General features: G+C 42.7%; 1 protein-coding gene across 2 annotated transcripts in view; it reads right to left on the bottom strand.

Moving 5' to 3' along the window:
* Positions 1-22,459, bottom strand: part of LOC101471157 (protein ELFN1) — a 130,683-nt gene extending 108,224 nt beyond the window's left edge. For both annotated transcript variants that reach the window (XM_012924078.3, XM_004569027.3), the window contains exon 1: positions 21,938-22,459. The gene's annotated coding sequence lies outside the window, so the exon portion shown is untranslated. The remainder of the gene's footprint in view (positions 1-21,937) is intronic.
* Between the last annotated feature and the right edge of the window lie 2,690 nt (positions 22,460-25,149).

Raw genomic sequence — 25,149 nt, 5'->3', positions numbered from 1 at the left:
ATCTACTAAAAATGCCAATAGCACAGATTAACATGCATTTTGCTAGCGAGGTGATTCCCAGAGAGCTATTTGCTAGAAACTTGCCAAAAACCAAACATGTAAAGGACAAAAGAAGAACAAAATATATCTACAGCAGATTAACAGTAACTTCAGCAGCTTCGCCAGCAGCAGCATCTGGCCCTTCACTTGATCCGTCTGCTGTTTACAGAAGCTTCATCAGAAATGGTCTCAGTGGAGGGGTGGCTGTCAAGAAATCATTCTTAAGGACGGGAAACTGAGAGAAATGCTTAGTTATGACATATGAGACAAGAACTGGACTGCGAATCATTTATGGAGGGATGAATCTGAATGTTTAAGTTTGTTCAAATCAGCAATATGTATGAAGGAGGTCAGGCAAAACTGAGGGAATTATGAACACAGGAAAGTATCATCAAATTTTGATTCACTGTGTAATACTAGGAAAAAAAGATACCTGGATAGAAAAACACACAGTGGAACATTATCAGTCATGGATTTGGCTCCCCAGAGGACTGGACCTCAACATTGCTGAAGCAGTATGGGATCATATTGACAGAGAAGAGAACAAAAGGCAGCCAACATGCAAAGAAGAGCTTTGAATGTCCTTCAAGAAGCCTGGAGAAGTATTCGTGAAGACCGCTTAAAGAAATGACAAGAAAGCTGCCTTCAGGCTGTATTGAAGAATAAACTCATTAGAATTTTAAATACTCCTTTTGTTTGCATATAAACTGTATTTCCATTATAAGTTTGCACGTTTCAATAAATTTCCTATCGTCTTAGCAAAATATAAAGAAATGCGGGGTGGCTGTGCATCTAATAAGCATGACTCCCAACTACATCTCATCTCTGATGTAAAGATCCTTGTCTTCCTTGTCATCGATCCTACATTTCGTCGATGTCGATTTTTTGATGTTTTATGATTATGGCTCAGAGTGTATGTTAGAGGCAAATAAAACGCTGTGCTCTTGAGTGAGTTTCCAGATGCATATGTACATGTGTATATTTGAATGTGTGATGACTTATTGCCAGTGCAAGCAATAGCAGGGGATCTTGTCACCTCAGTTCCAAATATTGCGCCACCTGCAAATAACTGAAACGTGTCCACATACTTTTGGTTGTATCCTGTAGCAGCAGCCAGTGTGAGTGCAGGCATGTGAGAGCAGCAGCTTTGCTCACAAAAGCCTAACTGCGTTCAGCCCGTGTGTTCAAAGACATAATGGTGCATCCAACTCCGTGTGACACGCATACAGACGCAGACACACAACAGATACAACCTCCCGTGTGTGATATTTTCAGTTTACACGTCTCAATGTGTCCTTGACTGAGCTCGCTCTGAGTGACGCACAAAGAGGCTCTGCTCTCTAAAGTCCCCACCACTCGCATCTCTCTTTCTCTCACTCGCGCTCTCCCTTCTTTCTCTCTCCAGCTCTTGCTTGAACACCCCACCCAGAAATCCAGTCTTGATTCTAAGGGACGCATGTGGGATTTAATGCAATTTGTAGGGGAAGGAGGCAGGGAGGAATGAATGATATATTGACTTCTATATAAAAGCAAGGCTGTGGTGGTAATCTCATTTCAGGAAGCTGTGATGAGATTCTGGCCTGTTTTCTCTCCAAGATGATGTGACTTTGTTCCTGACATCACCATGCAGCTGCCGTGTGTGTGCACCAGTGTGTGTGTGTGTGTGTGTGTGTGTGTGTGTGTGTGTGTGTGTGTGTGTGTGTGTGAGTGCCTCACGCTCTATGATATGCTACTCTGATTTTATCAGGAAGCTCAGCTAAAACAGCATCTGTATTTTTGTGTGCACGGTGGAGATAAAATCTGAGCACCATTCTCGCTCTCTGCAGTTACTCTTTGCCTTACTAAATATGTACATTTTAGGCCTTTTAGAAAGAACATCTAAATAAATCTCTGGAGCGCTGCTGGTTTTTTAAGACGCTGAAATGCTTTTAAATAAGCCTGCTGTGCTTTTTGATGTCAGAAATATTCATGAGGAAGGCAGCCTCAGCACACAGGAGTGGCAGTGGCTCACAATCACAGTCTTGATTATTCAGTGCAAATTTAATGAGTGTTTTTTTAAATATATTTTTAAACACAGGACCCGGCTCAGCTTTCATTGGGAAGCAGGCGATTCTGATCTGGCACCTACTTTCAAACCACCTGCCTGCTGTTCTTCATGTCCTCAGCTTTGAATAGAGGCCTACTGTGAAAATGGCAGCGGGTTGGGGGTGAGGGGGCTGTAGCCTGTCCCAGCTGTCAAAGGGTAAAAGCCTGGGCACACCATGACCAGATCAACAGTCATCACAAACTATAAATATGCATCACTTGTAATTCTAATTGTTTCCTGATATGTTACACATAACGTCTAATAAGAAGAAGAAGAAACAAAATGATAAAAAAAAAAAAAAAAAAAACGAGCTGTAAACATGTTTCATATAAAAGCATGAGCATGTACACACTTGTTGCTAGGTGACACTGCCTGGTTAACTGTACTGTAGGCTACAGTGCCACTCTAACCAGAGGACATGAAGAAGAGCAGGCAGACGGGATCCTGACACTGATATGGTGCTATATTTCTCTAACTTGTATTGTGAAATTCTAGACAGAAGGCACTAAAACAAACTTTGACGTTAGGGTTTTTCCAACGCTCAGCTCAGTAGTTGTGGATTAGTGGTGCCAAAAGAAAGCAGGTGCTGGGGGTTGAAAATATGCCTCTCATAGCAACAGCTTTACAATGATGTTAAATCCCACTCATGGCAGTGACGGGCAAATAGCTCCACTCCCGGAAGAGTGGGTTGTCTGCCAATTTAGTGGTTTGATGCCCTGTGTACTTCAGTCTGCACGCAGTTGCCTCTGATGCATCCACTGGGACTTGAGAGACCAGTGGGTGATGTCACCAAGGCAAGAACCAGCCCTGCTTGTAAAATGACTGAATGCCCAGAACAGGAAGTGGATGGACTTTGTGATGAGATTATTTTAACTGCAGTTTAAGGACAGCCCTGACCTTTCACTCCTAATATGATTTCAGATTTATTTTTTGATTGAATAAGTGATTTATGGGCCAAAAAACTTTACTCTCACTTGTAGCATCTTGGCATCTGGTGCAGCGCACCTGTGTAATGCTGATGGGAACTGTTCCCAAAAAGTCCCCGAAGGAGGAAGGCCTCATAGAAAAGGGGCATGTCGTGAGATTATGCTGTTAAATCGAGCTGATTTAAACACATTTCTGCTGTCGCTTAAACTGACAAGTCATTAAAAGGGAAAGGTTAAGTTTCCCTGTGTCACAGAGCGAAGCATCGCCTGCTGCAGCTCTGAAGCACTTGAACACTTGAACAGTCCTGAGCGGTTGACAGCGCCGCTTGTTTGTCGTTACCCAGGATTCTCGGTGTTGTCATGGTAATAGATGTCTGTGGGAGATCTAAGGGGATGGAGAAATAAGGATGGGAGTGCATCTAACACTGAGCCATTGTGATACATTCACAAAGATTTTTCTTTGCTTTTGCCTTTCTTAATTTCTTTTCACACTGTTTTCACCATCTCAGGATGTCGCCTGCCCTGTGAAGCATTTCATGCTCAGCGTGTGTTTTCAGTTCCCTTAAAAAATAAAAACTTTGAAGAAAAGTAAAAGATAAAGTTACCTTACTTTTAAAGATTAAAGAAATGTTTAAAGTGTTTAACTATGCATTACTTCCAAAGTCAAACTGATGGTAGAGATTAAATATAATTTGCGATTGCTTGAGGGAATAATTTGACACTTTGGAAAATGCACTTAATTGCTTTCATAGATGAGAGGATCAGTATCATTCTCATGTCTGTAAGGTATATGAAGCCATTACTAGAAAAATGGGGAAAACGAGCCTTATTCTGTCCAGAAGAAACAAAATCGAGCCGCGAGCACACGTGAAGCTCACGACTCATTGTACTTTAAAATTCGGAGGGATCTTGTTATCACAGTGTGGTTGTGAGGTGTTTGTACACTTTGGTTTCTGAACAATTAAAACAAATAAGATCTGATGCGTTAATTAGTGCACTTTGGAAGTGCTGGTAGGTGCATTTTGTCATTCTTGCACAGAAGCAGCTGAATCTCCTGTCAGCTTCAAATTATTTTTAACAATATTTTAGACACATGACTGTAGTTACAACCTTTTTATTTAATGCGTGACACAACAGAAAACGTTATGCAGCAATCTGAGCTTTAATTAAGCATTTGCGGTAATAAAAAAATTACTTTCATGTTGCCGTTTGTGGCTTACAGGATGTACCCCATCTCTCAGTTACTGGATCTACTACTGGCTGTTGTCCAGATGTTTTTAATCACCCCTCATTTCTTTATATTGTATAAAAAATTGACAATAGGTAGAGTGATTTATTAAAGCATGCAAACATATATGGAAATACAGTATCTGAGGCACAAACAGAGCTTGTACGTTTCTAACAAGTTTGAAAGTCAATATTTGGTGTGATCACCTTTATTCTTCAGCACAGCCCGAACTCTCTTAGTCATTTCTTTAAGTGGTCTTCAGGAATAGCTCTCCAGGCTTCTTGAAGGACATTCAAAGCTCTTCTTTGGATGCTGGCTGCTTTTGTTCTCTTCCCTTTGATTGATTGATTGATTGATTGAATCTTTATTTTGAACATGTTGAAAAAGTATAAAAAAAAAAAATAGAATTAAAAGAGACAAATGAACAAAGCAAACAAAAGGAAAACGAGCAACCACAACTCCAAATAACGTCCATGTTCAAAAAGGAGCAGGAAGAAGCATAAGCTTATTTAATCCCACCCCTTTTCCACTATCTAGTATCAATAGACTACAGAAATACCTCCTTGCAATTACATTATATGTTATGTGTAATTTTTTTTTTTTTTTTTTTTTTTTAAATATATACACATATATGTTTCTATCTATCCATACATACGTATATACACACATACGCACATATACACATTTTCAATAACCCCATTAACACCTCAAGGATACACAGCCTACAATTATATATATATATCCATACCAACAAACCCGTGCATGCGCACACACATGAAAATATTAGACAAGAACACCCTATCAAATCTCTACCTTTTCCCTGTACCCTGTAAAAACCATATCCTTAAACCGCTTTTTAAACTGCGCCATGCTTGGACATTGCTTCATATCTTTACTTAGTCTGTTCCACAGCTTCACTCCACACACAGAGATGCAAAAACTTTTTAATGTTGTACGGATACGAGGATGTTTTAAATTTAATTCCCCCCTCAAATTGTATCCCCGTTCCCTTTTAGAAAACATTTTTAGAATATTGTCAGGAAGCAGGTTATTTATTGCTTTATATATAATTTGTGCTGTGAGAAAATGAACCAGATCTGTGAATTTTAGAATTTTTGATTTTAAGAATAGTGGATTTGTATGATCTCTGTAACCAGTTTTATGGATTATCCTTATGGCCCTTTTTTGTAATATAAAGATTGATGATAGCGAACATTTGTAAGTATTGCCCCAAACCTCTGCACAGTAATTCAAATACGGTGCAATCAGGGAACAATAGAGAATGTGGAGTGATTTGTGGTCCAGAATGTGTTTTACTTTACTCAAGATTGAGACACTTCTTGAAATTTTGTTATGTATATGATTTATATGAGACTTCCAGTTTAATTTATCATCTATAATCACACCAAGAAACTTATGTTCAAGTACTCTTTCAATTTCCACACCATCTACATGAATCTGCACTTGTGCATTTCTAAGGGAATTCCCAAATAAGATAATTTTAGTTTTACTTAGATTTAGCGATAGTTTGTTCCTGTTAAACCATTTTTTAATTTTGCACATTTCTGAAGTAATTGTATCCAGCAGCTCCTTTAGATTCCCCCCAGAACAAAAAATATTTGTGTCATCTGCAAATAATACTAATTTTAATATATCAGATGCCTTACAAATATCATTTATATAAATAATAAATAATTTTGGACCCAGTACAGAGCCTTGTGGAACACCACAAGCAATGTCCAAGCATGATGAGGAATGGACACCCAGCTTCACAAATTGTTTCCGGTCACTTAAATAATTTTTCACCCATTGCAGTACAACCCCCCTAATCCCATACCGTTCCAGTTTATTAATTAATATGTCATGATTGATTGTGTCGAATGCTTTCTTGAGATCCAGAAATACTCCAGCTGCATACTGTTTCTGATCTATAGCATTCGTAATCTCCTCAATTGATTCGATTAATGCCAGAGATGTTGATCTTTTTGATCTGAATCCATATTGACTGTCAGAGAGTAATTTATATTTATCTAAGAATTTGTCTAATCGTTTATTAAACAGGTTTTCTAGGATTTTGGAGAATTGTGGTAGTAAAGAAACAGGCCTGTAATTTGTGAAGTGGCGTCTATCCCCGGTTTTATACAGCGGCACAACTTTAGCTATTTTCATTTTGTTTGGCACTTTTCCCGTCTGAAATGATAAGTTGCAAATATATGTTAGAGGTCCTACAATTCCTTCAATGACCTTCTTGACGATTTTCATGTCAATATCATTACAATCAGTAGATGTTTTATATTTACACATGTGTACAATGTCAATTATTTCTTTTTCCTCCACTGATGTGAGGAACATTGAGTTAGGGTTCCTATCACTCAGGTTTTCACTACAGTCTACTGATGGCAGTGACTCAGGAATTTGTTCTGCCAGTTTTGGTCCAATATTTACAAAATAATGATTAAAGCTGTTGACCTTATCAGCAGTGTTTTCCATAATATTGCCATTATCGATAAAGTACTTTTCTATCCAGGTATGTTTTTACTGCACTGACAGTGTGTCTGGGATCATTGTCATGCTTAAAAATGAAGCTGTTGCCCGTCAGACATTTTCCTGATAGTGTTACACAGTGGATCAAAATTTGACGGTACTTTCCTGCGTTCATAATGCCCTCAGTTTTGCCTGACCTCCTTCATACATATTGCTGATTTGAACAATCTTACACGTTTGGATTCGTCGCTCCATAAATGATTTTCTGTCCAGTTCTTGTCTGATATGGCATAACTAAGCATTTCTCTCAGTTTCCCAGCTGTTACCCTCACTCACTGCTCTCTCCTGACCCTCTACTTGCATATTGACCAAAAATTCTATTTTTTGATTCATCACTCTCCAAGATCTGTTGCCCCAGATTCTCAGTTCAGTTCCTGTATAATTTGGCATAATTTCAGCACTTCCTTAAAAATGGCTTTGTTTCCTTTTTTGATGAGGCTTCAATGATCAGCTTGAGAGCCAGATGCATCTCTCAGGGTCTGTGTCAGATATTTGCTGGATTTTTCCTTCTCTTTCTTAAGGACATGACTTTAAGATACATTTCATCTGCTGACGATAATTTTTTAAGGCCTTCTTCATTTGTCCTCTACTTGTCCAGTTTCAGCTAATAGCTCTTTGAAAATCACCTCATCGGTCTATTAATACTATTTTATGCCTGTTAATCTGGGGCATCTTTGACATTTTTCATAGCTTCAGCTAAAGCAATGCTAAAAGTTAGTTTTTGTGACAGGCTGCTGGTAATAAAATTGGTTCTTTGCTCAGTCGTCTGGTTTATCTCTTGAGTTAGGTGATTTCCTTATTCTTGAATGAGCCATAGATCAGTGTCAAACAGTTAAACTAAAAAACATTCCTCTGAAAAAATGAAAAAATGAAAAGGATTGAACTGCAAATGATCGAACAAGCAGCCAGGTACCAAAGCAAAACGTTGAAAATTAAGCATAATATAAAAGTAAGTACAATATAAAGATATGTGGGTTGGCTTAAGACTTTTGCACAGTAACGTAACCCAAAAATCTCAAATCAGTTATACAGTCATTTAATCCATTAGTGGGGTCAATGACAAGTTAATCACAAGTCATTCTTTATTAACAAACATACACTCCTGATTCGAGCTTCTCCAGTGGAAGAATTGCTTCTTTTTGTTGGTCCCTTTGGAAAAAAAAAAAGGTGATGAACTTTTTTAAAGTCCTTGTTTGTGGTTTCATAAACATCGATCGAAAATAATTGGAGGATTCACTCTAAAGAAAAACAATCATCAGTTGTAGCCCGAGACCGGACAGCTCCCTTTTTAGCACTCATGACTCTGAACAGCATGTTTTTACCGCCCGAGACAAGCTGAAATAAAGAGCCGACTCTTAACATTTTGTGCAAGGCTCCTCAAACAAAACCAATCTGCAGAAGCTAGAAGACAACATGTCACATCACAACACAATGCCCGGGAAACAGAAAAAGCGACAGACAGAAGGAGAAAATCATAGGCTGAGCGCAGACAGCCATTATAAATCATATACACCTTACACTGCCTTCACTCACACATTTAACACCCAGCATATGCCTCAATACAGAGCATGTCACACTTCCAACATGCAGTACAAACTGCCAGCAGCTGACAGATATCAATGCCGTGCTCATGTTTCTCTTTCTTTTCTTTGGTTCGGCTGTCCGACACATAGTGCACGCGCACACACGCACGCGTACACACACACGTACACACACACGTACACGCACACGTACACGCACACTCCCTCACACAGACTCTCAGCACACTTCTGTGTGTCTTCAAGCTGGCTACAAAAACTGGATAAAATGCACAACGCTCTGGGAAATTAAAGGATTATACAAGGAGTGATATTTAGTTTGTCTCGGCGCACACTCGGAAACACACACGCATTTTCCGGCAGCATTTGCTGCCTACACACACATATGCATGTGTGCTATCCACCCAAATTGACATAAACATACACACACGACCTCTGACCTCCTTCAAACACTTAGTCTGCCCACTCGTTCACTCAGTCACTTAGTAATTCACACAAAACAGACACATTAATAAACACACACACACACACCAAACACACATTTGCCTGCCAAGCGCTGGTATTTCCCCCCGGTGTTGCAGCGCGCTAATTGACAAAGGGTTTGTATGGTTTAGCCTCTGCTGTGATTGCCAACTGGATGATTTCACAAAGCTTGTAAATAGCTGGAGTGCTAAATTGAACAAAGAAGATTTTTAAAAATCGAAAACAGGAACAAGGACAAGTCATGGAAACACGGGATCAATTAAGCAAAAACATGTTTGATCACAGGACTCCTAAAAACCTGCAGCTGTGAACAGCAGCCTTACCATCAAATAGTATGGCATCCACTTACACTAATAAATTCAGAAACAACAAATAGTGGGGCTTGCGTTACTCTTACACGTACACACTGTGTTTACGCATTATTCATGAATCAAATGCCCGAAACTGTTTATTTCAAAAAACTAGTTTTCTTTTGTTCCTGGTTGAAGTTCACTTGTGGCCGTGTTTCACAAATTTACCAAAACAGACACTTAAATTGGACACCCACTTATCAAGCTGGCTTCCCTGCCAGCCATATGGGTATTACTAATTAACTTGAAAAAGTACAAATCATAACCATAAACTATTTAACACAGAGCGAGTGGCTGAAAACTGAGAAGTTGTTTCAGCCATCCAAGACTGTCATAGTGGATCTGATTAAGGAAATAGTCATTCATTTTATTGATCCATTTAACTTTAATGATGTCTTGGCTAAAGAGACCCCTGCACAAAGCACAGTATGCACCAGTGACAACTGACATGACATGATACGATTAAATTGCCACATGAAAAAAGAGGACCTTGGGTGAAAGTAGGTTGCAGCTTTAGCTTTTTTTAAAGCCTGCCTACACCAACTGCAGGCAGGCTAATAGGCTGGACTACTGGGATTTTCCCACAAAAACCATCAGCAGAGTTTACAGAGTGTGGTTCAAAAGAAGAGAAACTATCCAGTGAGCAGCAGTTCTCTGAGAGAAAATGTCTTGTTGATGTCAGAGAAGGATGGCCAGGCTTTTTTGAACTGGTATGAAGGCAAAAGTAGTTCAAATAACCACTCGTTACCGAATGTACGATGTCAGACCTCCTTGTGTTGTGCTACAAGCAGAAGACCACACTGGATTCATCTCCTGACAGCTAAGAACAGGAAATTGAGACCAAAGGTGGATAATAGAAGATCGGAAAAACCTGATGTGATGTCTCAGTTTCTGCTGAAGTTGTGATGGTAGTATTAGAATTTGGTTTCAAAAATCAAAACCATCAGTATTTCAGGCTGGCGTTGTAATAGTGCTGGGGATATTTCCTTGGTGCAAGACATCATTCAAAAACCACAGCCTACCTGAGTAATGTTCCTGACCATGTCCATCCCTTTATGACTACAGTGCGCCCATCTTCTGATTGCTACTTCCACCAGGATCTCACACCATGTCACAAAGCTCAGATCATCTCAGACTGGTTTCTTAAACATGACATTGAGTTTCCTGTACTCAGGTGGTCTTCACAGTCAACAAATGTTAATCCAGCAGAGCATCTTTGGGATGCGATGGAGCAGGAGATTCACATCATGGATGTGTGACCAACAAATGATGCCAACATCTCAATATTGGTCGATCGTGGCTCAAGAGTTGGGAGTTCGCCTTGTAATGCTGGTTCGAGCCTCAGCTTGGACAGTCTCGGTCGTTGTGTCCTCGGGCAAGACACTTCACCCGTTGCCTACTGGAGGTGGTCAGAGGGCCCGGTGGCGCCAGTGTCCGGCAGCCTCGCCTCTGTCAGTGCGCCCCAGGGTGGCGGTGGCTCCAATGTAGCTGCCATCACCAGTGTGTGAATGGGTGGATGACAGGTTGTGTAAAGCGCTTTGGGGTCCTTAGGGACTAGTAAAGTGCTATACAAATACAGGCCATTTTACCATTTTTTTTACCAATATGGACCAAATTCTCTGAGGAATGTTTCCAGAACCTTGTTAAATATATGCCTGAAGACAAAAGAGGTTCAAGGCGGTAAGAGTAAGCTGAACCTAATCAAGTGGCCAGTGAATGTACATTCATGTGTCTTTTTTGATGTTTGACTTCTTCAGCTATACCTTTCTCGAAAACCTCACAAGTTATGCATTGCTGAATTATTTTAACTATCCTACTTTATATATTTTTAAGATGTTTTGATAAAAACACGAGGATTCTACTTCGAATGGTGAAAACATCCAGTATTAGCTTGAATTTGAATGGAGTAGTGCGCATGCGCCAACCAGCGTGCAGCCTGTTACAGTCGCTCCTGCTTTTCTCTTAGTTTAGCTCTTTATTCTTACGTATTCTTTTTTTTCTGACTTGTATTTTCCTCCGTTTTCTATCTCTTACTCAATCATGTGGATTGAGAGAGTTTTTGTTCTTCTGGTGGCCGTGGAACTGTTACTTTTATCAAGGAACGGGACCGCGGCACATCTCCTACACGCACGGACTGTTTACTCCAGAGATCAGCTGATCGCCCTGATGCCGGCCGGTTCGCTGGCCAGGCCCGCAGAAGTACCAGCTGAAATTTGGAGGAAAACACATCGGGGATGCAGAGGTCAAGGACAGAAGAGAAGAAAAAAGGTGACGGTGAGACAGCGGAGGCTCGAAGCGAGGAGGAGGTTTAAACCGTGTCTGCCGTCTATCGTGATGGGTAATGTGCGATCGTTGGCAATTAAAATCGACGAGCTCTCAGCACTGGTACGGAGTCAGAGGGAATACCGAGAGTGTAGCCTGATGTGTTTCACCGAATCATGGCTGCACCAGGACATTCCCGATGAGAATGCTTCCGTGGAAGGCTTCCACACTGTTCGGGCGGACAGGGACAGCATCGCTAGCGGTAAGCGTAAAGGAGGTGGGCTTGCTGTTTTAGTTAACAACCGGTGGTGTAACCCTGCCAACATAACAATCAAAGAAAGGATTTGTTGCCCGGACACTGAACTGTGTGCTGTTGGACTCAGGCCGTATTATTTACCCAGGGAATTCTCTCACGTCATCTTGGTGGCTGTTTATGTACCCCCCTCTGCTAACCCCACAGCTGCATGTGACACTATCCACTCTGCCATAGCTCGGCTACAGACTCAGCACCCGAGTGCCTTTATTGTGATCTCGGGTGACTTCAACCATGTATCACTGGACAATACACTACCAACATTCAAACAATATGTGGACTGTCCCACCAGGGGAGAGAAAACTTTAGACTTACTGTATGCTAACGTCAAGGATGCATACAGCTCCTCCTCCCTCCCCCCACTTGGTAGGTCAGATCATAACCTGATTCACCTCACCCCCCGCTATGTGCCAATTGTGAGGAGGGAACCTGTGACCACCAGGACTATTAGGAGGTGGTCAGAGGAGGCAATAGCGGAACTACAGGGCTGTTTCGAGGTGACCGACTGGGAAACACTCTGTGAGCCTCACGCCGAGGACATCAATGGGCTTACTGAGTGTATCACAGACTACATAACTTTCTGCACCGACTCCATTGTTCCAGCTCAGACTGTTCATTGTTACCCAAATAACAAGCCGTGGGTGACTAAGGACATCAAAGCCCTCCTCAACAACAAGAAGAGGGCTTTCAGAGGGGGCAACAAAGAGGAGGTGAGGAAGATCCAGGTGTTACTAAAGGACAAGATCAGAGAGGCTAAGGACAATTACAGGAGGAAGCTGGAGTGGAAACTCCAGCAGAACAGCATGAGAGAGGTGTGGAGGGGCATGAAGACCATCACTGGATTCAGGCCAACCAACAGCAGGGGAGCTGAGGGAGGTGAGAATAGAGCCGACGAGTTGAATCTGTTTTTCAATAGATTCGACACCACAGTGTCTGCTCCCACCCCCACAACCTCACCTGCAGTCAGCCTGGAATCCAGAGCCACACCACTGTGCCAGCCTCTCTCTTCACATGTTGCCTCCTGTGAGATTCCTGACACCCCTCCCCCACCCATCACCTTCACTCAATACCAGGTTGAGATGCAAATGAGGAGACTTCACTCAGGCAAGTCTGCTGGACCAGACGGAGTGAGTCCCCTTGTCCTCAAGACCTGTGCCCCCCAGCTGTGTGGAGTCTTTCATAAACTGTTTATGCTGAGTCTGAGTCTGCAGAGGGTCCCGGTGATGTGGAAGACATCATGCCTCGTCCTTGTACCAAAGACGCCTCGTCCCAGTGGCCCCCAGGATTACAGGCCCGTGGCACTGACCTCCCACATCATGAAGACCCTGGAAAGGCTCATCCTGGACCAGCTGCGACCCATAGTAAGACCACATCTGGATCCCCTTCAGTTCGCTTATCAGCCTCGTCTCGGAACAGAGGACGCCATCATCTACCTGCTCAATCGTGTCTACACCCATCTGGACCAGCCGGCGAGCACTGTGAGGGTCATGTTTTTTGACTTTTCCAGTGCTTTCAACACCATCAGGCCGACCCTCCTGGGTGATAAGTTAGCAGCGATGCAGGTGGATGCTTCTCTGGTGTCCTGGATTGTTGATTACCTGACAGGAAGACCACAATATGTACGTCTCCCACAGTGTGTGTCTGACAAGGTGATTAGCAACACAGGGGCACCACAGGGGACTGTCCTCTCCCCCTTCCTCTTCACCCTCTACACCACAGACTTCAGCCACTGCACAGAGACATGCCATCTTCAGAAGTTTTCTGATGACTCTGCGGTGGTTGGATGCATCAGCAGGGATGATGAGACAGAGTACCGGGCTGTGGTCGACTCCTTTGTCACGTGGTGTGAGCAGAATCATCTGCAGCTCAACGTGGCAAAGACCAAGGAACTGATCGTGGACTTCAGGAAGACCAGGAAACACTTGACCCCTGTTTCAATCCAGGGGGTCAGTGTTGACATTGTGGAGGACTATAAATACCTTGGAGTACACATTGACAATAAACTGGACTGGGCTAAAAACACCACAGCACTTTACAGGAAGGGCCAGAGTCGTCTCTATTTTTTGAGGCGACTGAGGTCCTTCAACATCTGCCAGAAAATGCTGAGGATTTTCTATGAGTCTGTTGTGGCCAGTGCGATCCTCTATGCTGTTGCATGCTGGGGGAGCAGGCTGAGGGTCGCAGATGCCAACAGACTTAATAAACTGATCCGTAAGGCCAGCAATGTTGTGAGGATGGAGCTGGACTCCCTCAAGGTGGTGTCGGAGAGGCGGATGCTGTCCAAGATAAAGACAATGTTGGATAACACCTCCCACCCACTCCATGACGTTGGTCAGTCACAGGAGCTCGTTCAGTGAGAGACTGAGATTACCGAAAAGCACCACTGAACGACACAGGAAATCATTCCTGCCTGTGGCCATCTCCCTGTACAACGCATCCACTTAACACACTGTTTGCTGCTACAGCTACACATGTTTCTTTTCCAACTATTTATTTATAAGTGACTTATGTATGTATGTATGTATATATATGTATATATTGTACTATTCTTAGTTAGCGTATTGTCTGTCTTGTCTTAATGTTGGTTTAAAATGGAGCACTGTAACAAAAAATAATTTCCCCCAGGGATCAATAAAGTATTCTGATTCTGATTCTGATTCTGAATTTGGTCTCTGGTTTTGGAAACGGCCAACACTTGTGTATTTCATAGAGCTTTTTCACTCAGTCCTGTGCTCGTCCTCCCCACTGCCTGAGAACGTTACACAAACTGCTCCATGAGTTTATACAAACCTAAAGGCTAGTGGAAACATTGGAATTATAGACCATGTCTTGCTCCATCATTGACAAATCTGAGGTTATTCGATACTCCCAGCAGAGAGGAGAGAATATCTTTTCGAATTTCCTCTCAAGCAGTTTCAATTTTTTGTGTGCTCACAGTTTTTGGGGTTTTTTTTGCTTTTTTTATTTCCTTGTCTCTTCGAAAGCTCTGGATCTGAGCTGTTGTTGCTGTGAGCCTATAAAGCCCGCTGAGACACTGAATAGGATATTGGACAAACTTGACTTGACGTGACTTGACAGACTGAAACCATAAGAAATGCTGTTTTTCTTTTTGTAGATGCCCACTTTCACACTTGTAACACAAATGCATACAAAGTAGCTTCTTCAGTGCATTCAGTGCTTTCTTTTGATCTTCTGCCACAAGCTGGAAAAATAAAGAAACAAAGAGCTTACCTGATAACACAACTCACGCATATCAGGGATTCAATGTGCTGCTGATGTATGTTGACGGTGAGCAGAGGAGTTACGAGGTTAGCTGATTGTGCCCGATTTAGTGTTTTGTCTCGGGGGGGGGGGATTCGGACCCAACTGTGCTGTAGACTGTGCTGATGTGAATAAGACTTACCCCACCAATTATAACAGTATGGGAGAAAAAACAGAATTAATTAAGCACAGGATGCTGTCAGTAGCAAGCTAGTTCACAAGGATGTGCTAATATTTCCCACTTGCTGGCACAGAATACTTCCCCTTTATACTTGTATTTCTATAATTCTTTTTTACAAAAAAAAACAAGCCCAAACTTTCTGCTTTTAACCCCTAAGCTTGACTACCCCGATGTCTCCTAATAATATTGCTCAGCTGTAATTAAACAATAGTCGTTGAGGGCACGCACACACTTCACAGAAAGATAATGAGCTCCTTGTAAATAAGAAGTCGTTAGACGTGTCTCAGGGTTTCTATTTGAGTACGTTCTTTACATCTTGTTTCCGGGGCAGCCATGCACGCCGTGAAGTGGTTTGAAAAAGAGCTTCCAGGTGTTAAAATGGTTGGATTTTTAGAAACTGAGCAAAATTGTTTTGGGGGGATTCAATCATCATCTTACTCTCAAATGTAAAAGTTACCTGTTAAGCAACTGGGGAGAGAATCATCTTCACCATTCTTCTCCACCATTGCCTCTTTCAAAGCTGCTCTCAGAGCATTTCAAGCAATGGGAGGGGGATACAAATGACGCCTAAACCCTAGAGAAATTTGTCGCCAAAGAAGAGATGCCTGAAAGATAAGAGAGGAGGGACATATCAAAAAACAAAATCTCAGTGTTGTTCTGCTGCTGCCGGCGTCTCGGGGTTTTAACAACAGATCTGATCTTTGTCAGGAAGCCGATGTGCTGCTCAGTCAGAGAAGGTAATACGATTTCAATGGTCCAGCCTCCACTAGTTAATGGGACAGCCGGAGAGATTTCTCCTCTTAGCCCTGAAGAGCACCTCAGACACAGAGCATCAGAGAGCTTTTCAAGTCTCTGCCAGACCACAGTCTCCAAACCACCTCTGCTACAGCGACAGTTCTGTCTGCAGAACAGAGGGCAGAGGGGAAAAGGGAAAAAAGGACGAGGAGAATGGGAGGAAAACATGTCTATTGAGCGATTCTTCCACCCTTTTGTTGCTGGGGTTTTTTCTCCACTCTGCCTTTTTCATTTCGCCCCGTGGCATCGCTATCCCTCTCTCCATCTCTCTTTTCAGTCTCTATCGCCTCACCCTCTTCACCTTCCCTCCCCCTTCTCTGCTCTTTCTTCTTCTCCTCCTCTCATACACACAGCAATCTCGCCTTGATTTCTAGAGAGGGGTGGTACGGCAGCAACCGGCATACAAACTAGCTGACTCAATACACACATACACACACACATAGGACGTGTGCATTATGGTATGTGTATAGATAGATGGGAAGAGATGAGAGGTAAATTTGGGAAGAGCGGGAATATGTTTGGACAGACACAGGAAAAAGGAGAAGCTACGTAGAGCTTTACTGGGGAGTGTAAGTCAGGATTAGGTCGAGTTGTGGAAAACTGGCAACAGCGAGATACGTGTCAGCAGATATTAAGCACCTCGTTCATCATTTACGCTATGGATATGAGGTATGAGGTCAGCTTTGGGTTGTCTCAGCATTTCAAAATGTAACGACCGGGTTAATGAAACAGGCTCTCAGGAATCTTTATGCACCGCGACTCGAGACCCTAAATGGATGCAGCTGCTGTTGGGCAAACTTTGACGGCCTTCGTCAGACCAAAATGAAAAGCTCACCTTCCACTTCAGAGCTGTGAGAGGATAGCTTCTTACTCGCTAATTGGCTATACATTAGAGCTACAGCTACATTAGAGGAAGATTTTCTCTTTGCATCTATGCAGACAGATTTGATTGGCTCACTTGCCCAGTATTTGAGATCCACCATAGAATAAGACAAAAAACTTCTGAAGAATTTTTTCTGAAGCTACCGCTCTCTGACAGCGGGACTATTTGCGAAAGGAGATGTTACTCTGAATTTTTTTTAAACGCACCTTTTTAATGCTGTATGCACCACAAGCTGGATTCCAGTCACACTCCAGACCACAGAAACTGTGCACTCCCCTTTTTTGTGGCAGCAGGTTTTTGGAGTATTTTTAATGCGTTAGTCTTCTTTTAGACAACTTTTGTGTTGCTTTAACGCACTGTTCAGGTTTTGTCTGGGGCAACGTCACACCCCTGATTTATTTTGCACATGTCTTGTGGCATAAACTGCAAAAACATTCCTTGTTAATTTCAGTAGACTTACTGGCATTGTACTCCTACTGTAATCTACATCAGCAGACTAACTCTAATAAAATAAAGTGCATTTCAGCATAGAATATAATCACAGTAGGTCGCCGGTAGTATTTCAGAGGCGTCAGCATTGATATTCAGCTGCATTTACAAAAACTGCAAATTGCTGTGCAAAAATTCTTGCATTTTTATAGTGTATCTAATCTTTCTGTGTTGTTTCTGCTCATTTTTGCTGAGAAATACTCTACCCCAACCTTCACCATTTGCATTCTTTATTCATGCATGCGCCTATATGCTTACCAATGTGTGTGTGTATGTGTGTGTGTGTGTGTGTCGTGAAAGAGAGAGAGAAAGGGAGAGAGACAGAGAGTTGCAACTTGTAACAATAACTTCCTAATTACAGTTCCCCAGTGTTTGTGCAATCTTCCTGAAATGCTAACTAGCCTCCTACAGGGAATATGGTACATTATTAATCCATGTGCTCGCCTGAGTGTGCGCATCCTTTGCTGGGAAGTGTGTGTCTGTAGCACGCCCGCGTGCACCTCTGTGTGTAGACGTGTGTTTATTTGCGCTACCCGTCCCTCTCCCCTTCTTGTGCACATGCATTGTTCGCATTCAGCTGAGTACGTGTGCATGCCACGGCTGCTGTGGCTGCACGTTGTGCATGACTCCATGAGCGTGGAGGTGTTAAGTTTTTCCCCTTTCAACACAAGTAGCCTAATCTAAGACTTTTGTACAACCAACTTGTATTTCTATTAAGAAAAAGAAGGAAAAACAATAAATGTAACACAACATTTTGCAGTAATAGCGCAGTAAAGGGGAAAAAGGTATTCACATTCAGGCCCAGTCAGCACTGAGGTGCCACATTAACTACGGTATGCAAGCGGATTTGCTTCCACACGACGGGGTATTCCCTCTCAACAAAGATCAACATTATGACGAGAGCTTCTGCCAGCACTCTGCACCAACATGCTTAATATGGGGAGCTGGTTTCTGTTGAAATATGGATGGCTTTGACAAATAAAAACTGGTGAGAGTTGATTCTGAAATTAAGCTGGGGATTTCACCAGATACACGCCCTGTGTTGCTCTCTTGCAGCGACAGCCAAAGGGGCGAAAAAATGCAATAAGTGGATGGGAGAGCGAGGAGTGAGCTCCCATTACATCGCCGCGCTATTCCTGAAGAACTTGCCCCACAGTCATGCCTCTAGGTACTTGGATTGTACTATGGATGGATAGCTCGCTCTTGGGTCTACAGTAAATGAGACAGCAAGAGATGGAGAGAAAAAAACGTCTTACAACTTCAGGAGAAGGTTAAGAGCACCAACTGAAAGCAGTACAGACATCACCGCCCATCAGTTTTCATTCATTTAGTCCTGCGGACATCCTGGCAGTTCCTCTCCACTAAAGTTGTCACTTCTCATTATGGCTGATTTTTAGTGTTGCCACCTGTCTTATTAGAAATGTAACCATTAAGGTCGCAAGATTTTTCCCACTTGTGCCGCTTTGGCACAAAATGCTCTCACTGTGGAGCTGCTTGCAAAGAGATGTTGTTTGGCTTAGTCGTGCAAAGCTTTTAGGTCTTAACAACCAAACAAAGCAGGTTGGTAAGCACAGGTTTGTAGGGGAGAAGGGGGGATGTCCCTGTTGATTGGAGAAGTGTACTGCTGCAGCAAGCACTGCAGTGCTAATGCAGGATGAAAGCAAGATGAGCGACCTCTAAGATAGTTATCAGTGAATTCCCAGGATAAGTAAAGACTTCACTGTGACAGAGGATCTCCGGCCTTAAAAAGAGCCAGTCAACCATTTTAAAATCCCAAAAGCATAATGTCCTAAACTGAGTCATTGAAACTGTTAATGCTGGAACTACCTCGTGTCTATTCATGGTGCCAGGAGTGGGGCCATGCTCCTCTCTCGCTCTTTTCTTTCTATCAATCTTTCCTTCTTCCTTTTCTTTCCTGCTCTCCCTCTGTGGCACTCAAAACTCTGTTAGTAGTCCATGCCCTATGGGACAAAGTGGCAACAACATCCGTTACAAGAGATAGTGGGGCAGTGGGCAGGAGGCACGAGGCACAGAAGCCAAAATTTAACTGGCTGAGTGACTCTGGCTCACACGCGTGCACTTAGCGGGCTGCTGTGTTTATAAAAAACACGTCAGGGCTGTTTTTAAAGGTGTGGTTTATGGCTTCACAGCCAGTTTATTCATTTATGGAAAAGCTGTGGAAACAAATAAAAGCATGGAGGGAAGGAATGAAACTTATTTAGCAAAGTCTGGAGCCACCACGAGTCCCAGTGTTAAACAGCGCTGCTGCTCGTCACTCTGAATGTGTGAAACTCTGTTGAAGTGATGTTTGCATGATGGCGATGAGAGGTAACAAAAGGTCTCCCAAAAATCTACTTTAAGTATTCAACAGGGTTCAAATCCGGTTACTGTGAAAACCATGTGAATACACTTCGCGTTATTCCAGTGTTCATTAAGTCAGTCCAGCCCACCCGGTGCCCTATTAGGAAGAATTATCATTAATTAGGTTTCTCTACTCGTATTCAGTTTTTCCTTTAAGGGATTCACCATTGGTTTCACACAGGAAGTTTCATTTATTTGTCACAATGATCATGAAACCTGAAAAATAATGACTTATGCAGCTCAGGAGGTGACACTAAAGTTTGACAAAAGGTCTAGTTAGGAGACACAATATTATGTTTGGGATTCGTAATAAGCTGCTTTAATTTTGACCTCATTTTGGTCTAAATTAAAGGGAAAGAGAAGGATTACAAGATGGTAGTGAGACCGACTGTGATGTATGGTTTGGAGATGGTGGTGCTGACACAACAATGGGAGGAGGAGTGGGTGGCAGAGTTCAAAAGGCTAAAATGATTACTGGGAGTGATCAGGATGGACACAATCAGAAATGAGTACATCAGAGGGACCGCTCAGGTTGAGCAGTTTGGAGACAATGTTAGGACACAAGGCTGAGATGGTTTGGACATGGGCAAAGGAGTGATTGTGGATATACTTGACAAAGGAAGTTGAGGATGGAGAAAAGAGGAAAATCATAGAGGAGGTTTGTGGATAAAGTGAAGGAGGACATGCAGAGGGCTGGTGTGACAGAGGAGGATGGTAGGGACAGGTTGAGATGGAGGCAGATGATCTGCTGTGGAGACCCTTAAAGAGGAATTAGCAGCCTGTTGGGAAAAATGTATATATAAAAATTAGCAGACATAAAATAGCATTTCTGTGTCAACAAGGTGATTCTCGAAAGAGCTTTTAGTTGAAAACCTGGCATATCTTGGCATAGTGTGCAGTGTGTCCTTAAAAGATTTGAGGATACTGGACAAGTAGAGGACAAAAGGAGTAGCAGGCCTAAAAAACTACCTATAACAGAACAGTATCTGAAAGTCGTGTCCTTAAGAAATGGAAAAGAAAAATCCAACAAGGGCCTGACACAGGACCTCAGAGATGCATGACTTTTAGTTGATCCATCTACTGTTCACTGTTCACTGAGGCATCATCAGAAGGTCTCAGTGGAAGGCTGTCTGTCAAGAAGCCATTGTTAAGGAAGAGAAATGTGGAGAAACGACTGAGGTGTGAGAAATTATGGTGACCCCTGAAGGGAGGAAACCAACAGACACCCAATTTTCACCCAATCTCATGTTCTCCCAACTTTAAGGTAACATAATACCAAATCCCAGGAATGCCCTTTTAATTAGTCACCTGCACCTGCACATGGTCAATTTCTTCTATGGTGGGATTTTCTACAGTGCAGTGGTGAAGGTGCTCTGCGTGTTTAGAGGGGGAAAACAGAAATTATGGAGAATACTGTTTCGGCATCATATGAGTGTAAAGTTATTTCCGCTTGAGAATAAAGTAAGACATCTACAGCTGAAATAACGATTTCAAAACATCATCAACACAGAGGAGGGGGGGAAAGAGTTCGGAGTGCAGGATTTTTCTCTCCGGCGACCCGGCTTGTGTGGAGCCGCTGTCCAAGGTGCTGAACACGGGGCTGCAGAGGGGTATGAAGGCTCTGGCACTACAGAGCGTCCCGGGACGAAAACTACAGTAAGAGCAAGTGACCGAGCTAAATGTGAGCAAAATGTGGCCCCACCTCAGAAATATTACCAAATCCTGAGCAGGCTTGCATCAAAATCTGAACAGAAATTACTTGCACGGAATTGAGCACGGTGTCTGTCAGGCATGCATCCACCGGACTGATAATGTAAATCTGGGTGTACGTACTGTATCTGCGCCCGCATTTATCAATGGACTCATGAGGATGGAGATAAGACAGTCAAGACAAGCTGCCTGGGAATAGCCATTCAGCAAATCCCCCCCCCCCCCCCCCCCGTTCACCACCAATGCACGCGCGCGTGCACACGCACACATAGAGAGAGAGAGAGACACACACACACACACACACACACACATTCTTAGACACGGGCTTCAGTGTCGGTAAATTCGGAACCGCAGGAATGCCAGAGCGCTTGACATATTTCAAAGTTGCCTACGCAATGCGAGTCCAGCCATCACGAGAAACACACATGAAACGCACATGAAAGCCCTGCACGCAGTTCACACATGCTCCTCATGGTTTTTCACTTTACCTGTTCCAGATGCAAGCGTAGAAAAAGAAGAAGAAGAAGAGCTTCGCCTCGCAGGTGTCCGCGGCACCAACGTCCCCTCGTTGCCTCTGGCAGTATGTGTGGTTTTGTTGATACTGGGATATTTATATTTATATATATGTGTATTTATCTTTGTCTGTACTGATTTGTCCCAGCTTGTCTCCTCTGCGGTCTCCGTGAAGAGCGGTGACCGGGAAGTGGCTCGTGCGATCACGGCATCAGTCAATGTGGTTATTGACCCGCGTCAAGATTTTCTGGATGCAAAACGGCGCCTGATGTGACGCGCTGCCTGCCCGCTGCTGTCTCCCTCGTTCTTTGCCTCTCTCCTCTCAGTTTCTGCCTCTCACACTGCGTCAGGCTCCGCTCCCCCTCCTCTCTCTCTCTCTCTCTCTCTCTCTCTCTCTCTCTCTCTATTTCACTGCCTTTGACTCTCACGCTCTCTCTCTCACACACACACACTCACGGGAACAGACGGTGATTAATTCGTTAGAATTCCACCTCTCTCTCCCTCTCTCTCTCTCTTTCCTCTGCTCTCCCTCTGTTTCTATAGCTATGTGCCTCGATCCGTCGCTTCTTCTCTGAACTAAAGCGTCCACCAGCCAGCTGTTCCGGTAGCCAAGAGAGCGAGAGAGAGAGAGAGAGAGAGGGTTGCTTGGCACTTCAAGCGCAGCAGACAGTCATTTAGATTAGATGCTTTCCCATTTGGAGAGCGACATACTGTAGCTGTATAAGTGCTGCACTATCAAACCCAAACCGTGAAAGTTCTTCACGAAACTATATGAAATCCAGCCTGGAGTTCTTTAGAAGACTAGAAGAGCCGTGCAGAATAGCATTAGAGATATACTGTAGTTTGTTTTGGAGTGATAGGATTTCACATTACTGCCTTTTTCTATCTGCACTCCAGCTGCCGCTGCTGGAAGCATCAGGTCTCTGCAGCTGGAGGCGAAGTGACAGAAGCCTACCAGACTGAACAGTTCAATGTTATTTAAGGTTGGCTGTTTGCCTACATGCACTACGGGGCAACCTGATGTCCTGCCAGCAGACATGGTCAGATTAACTGCCTCTTTAGTGCAGGCACACACACACACACATACAGAAACAGACACACACACGTGGGTGCGGATAAATAGCTAAACAACTTAAAAGCGCTATGAATGCTGAAACCACATATCACCACTACAACATGTACTGTGGTCTAAAAAGAGAAGAAGAAAAAATATCAGAGCTTCTGTTAAAAGTCGTGCACATTAAACACACAGTTGGGTGTCCTCTGGCTTATGTTTTGTGTTGCATTAATGGATATGGAAACTATATATAAATCCAGTGACCTAGCGCTACATGGCTGCAGGTGATGGCTGGCATTATAGTGAACCCGAGCCTTGTGACCCTCATCCTGCATGATTGAGTATTTAGGAATTAGGGGCAGATGAGGCTGGGTGGGGGGACAAAGGAAGAAACAGAGGGAAAGACACCTCATTCATTTGCATAAATCCATGCTCGTGTCTGCCTCTGTGGGCATGTGGGGTAAGTAAAATCATACAGGACTGCACAGCAGACCACTCAGGAGCTTTTGTGAATCGCATATTAAATCTCCTGCTTCTGCTGGGTTATTGAGGCAGCTGACCGCTGACCTACTGTATTAAAGCATCCCCACGAGGGACTTAAGTATTGAATGATGAATCACCATATTATTATTGATGGAATAAAAAGGGTGAGTTAAATGACAGAAAACTTAATCAGCATATCAAAGCCACTCTGTGTGTTTTTACTAAAGGATTCTTCAAAATCTGAAGATTGCCTGACTTGGTAGATTTACAGCAGGCAATAACAATGGTCAGAATGAGCCCACAGGGCATTATCGCCTGTGTCCTGATGTCAACATTACATTTAGTTCCCTCCAGCGCCGTGTTTTAGCTTTTCAACTACACTCATTTCTTTCACTCCTTCTGCTCCCATCAGAACTGCGTCCAGATGTATCAGCATCTGTTTCCAGGAGAAAGGCTCTGAAAAGCCCACGGCACACCTACCTTCTCATGCAGCACCAGATTAATGACAAAGTTATCGATTAGCTGGTAAATGTAGCGGAGATTTCAGCAGCTAAAGAGACATTTCCTACACCAGCTGACAAGCAAGCACCGGGCTGACGTTCTTCGGGTGGAAATAAAACAAATCGAATAAATGAGAACATTTCTGCTGGATGCTTCAAAGTGAAGCACACAGTAGTTGTTTTCAAAGCTCATTTGCACTGCACGCAGCGCTAAAAGGAAGATTATTACCTTTAGATGGACAAATCAATGAAATGCAACATAAAGTATTCTTACACCCTCTCTGTATGATTTGCATGTATTATTTGCAGCGATCATCAGTCCGCCTCAGCCTCTTCTTAGATGCCCTCGCACTAAGACTTTGATGATCCTAATTTCCCAACATGCTTTTTCAAACCAAGGTTTGATTATTAGAGGTAAAATGATTTATTCATGACATTAAAGCTTTGATTACACTGTGCGTGATCAGTTTATAGATCTACTAAAACACAATCAGTTCACATGGGAGCTTTTAGCAGAAATCAATATTCAATACCAAACAAACTAAATCCACTCTGATTTGTAATCTATGCAGACTTAAACATATCAAGTGAACCTCAACTAAAAGTTTAGAGTAACTCCATCTATTATTCAAAAGCGACTTTGGTAGGATTATGCTCATATATATATATATATATATATATTTGCTTTGTTGACTGATATCATTTACTGATTGTGTTGCATCATTATTCACTCACACGAGTGGCTAATATTTATCTCTTGTATCAATTGTTCACCGGCTAAATGTTTAAAGACAGAGTGACAAAGATTTAGAGTGACAAACAGTTCAGTTGTTTTCTTACATATGAGGAGATTTATGAAGATTGATATGAAGGTGTATGACTTATAAAGATTTCTTTGTTTCTTTGGAACAAAACTGGAAATGCGTGACATGAAAAGAAAAGAAGAAAGACTTGACTGCTATCAGCCACAATGATATTTTCACTAAGTATCAGCAGAGAGTTTTATAATCTGTGTGTGTTGTTATAAAGCACCCCTGCTTTATCCAGATTTCACAAAATTATTTCAGTGCTTTTTTGTTTTGTTTTTGTTTTTTGCTTCAAAAGTTCCAAAAGTTTAAACGAAGGGCAAAAATTCTTGAACTCTTGA

The sequence above is a fragment of the Maylandia zebra genome, linkage group LG6 (genome assembly GCF_041146795.1).
Source record: "Maylandia zebra isolate NMK-2024a linkage group LG6, Mzebra_GT3a, whole genome shotgun sequence".
NCBI lineage: Eukaryota > Metazoa > Chordata > Actinopteri > Cichliformes > Cichlidae > Maylandia > Maylandia zebra.
The sequence above is the reverse complement of the archived record's forward strand: the minus strand, read 5'-3'. Positions and strand labels throughout refer to the sequence as shown.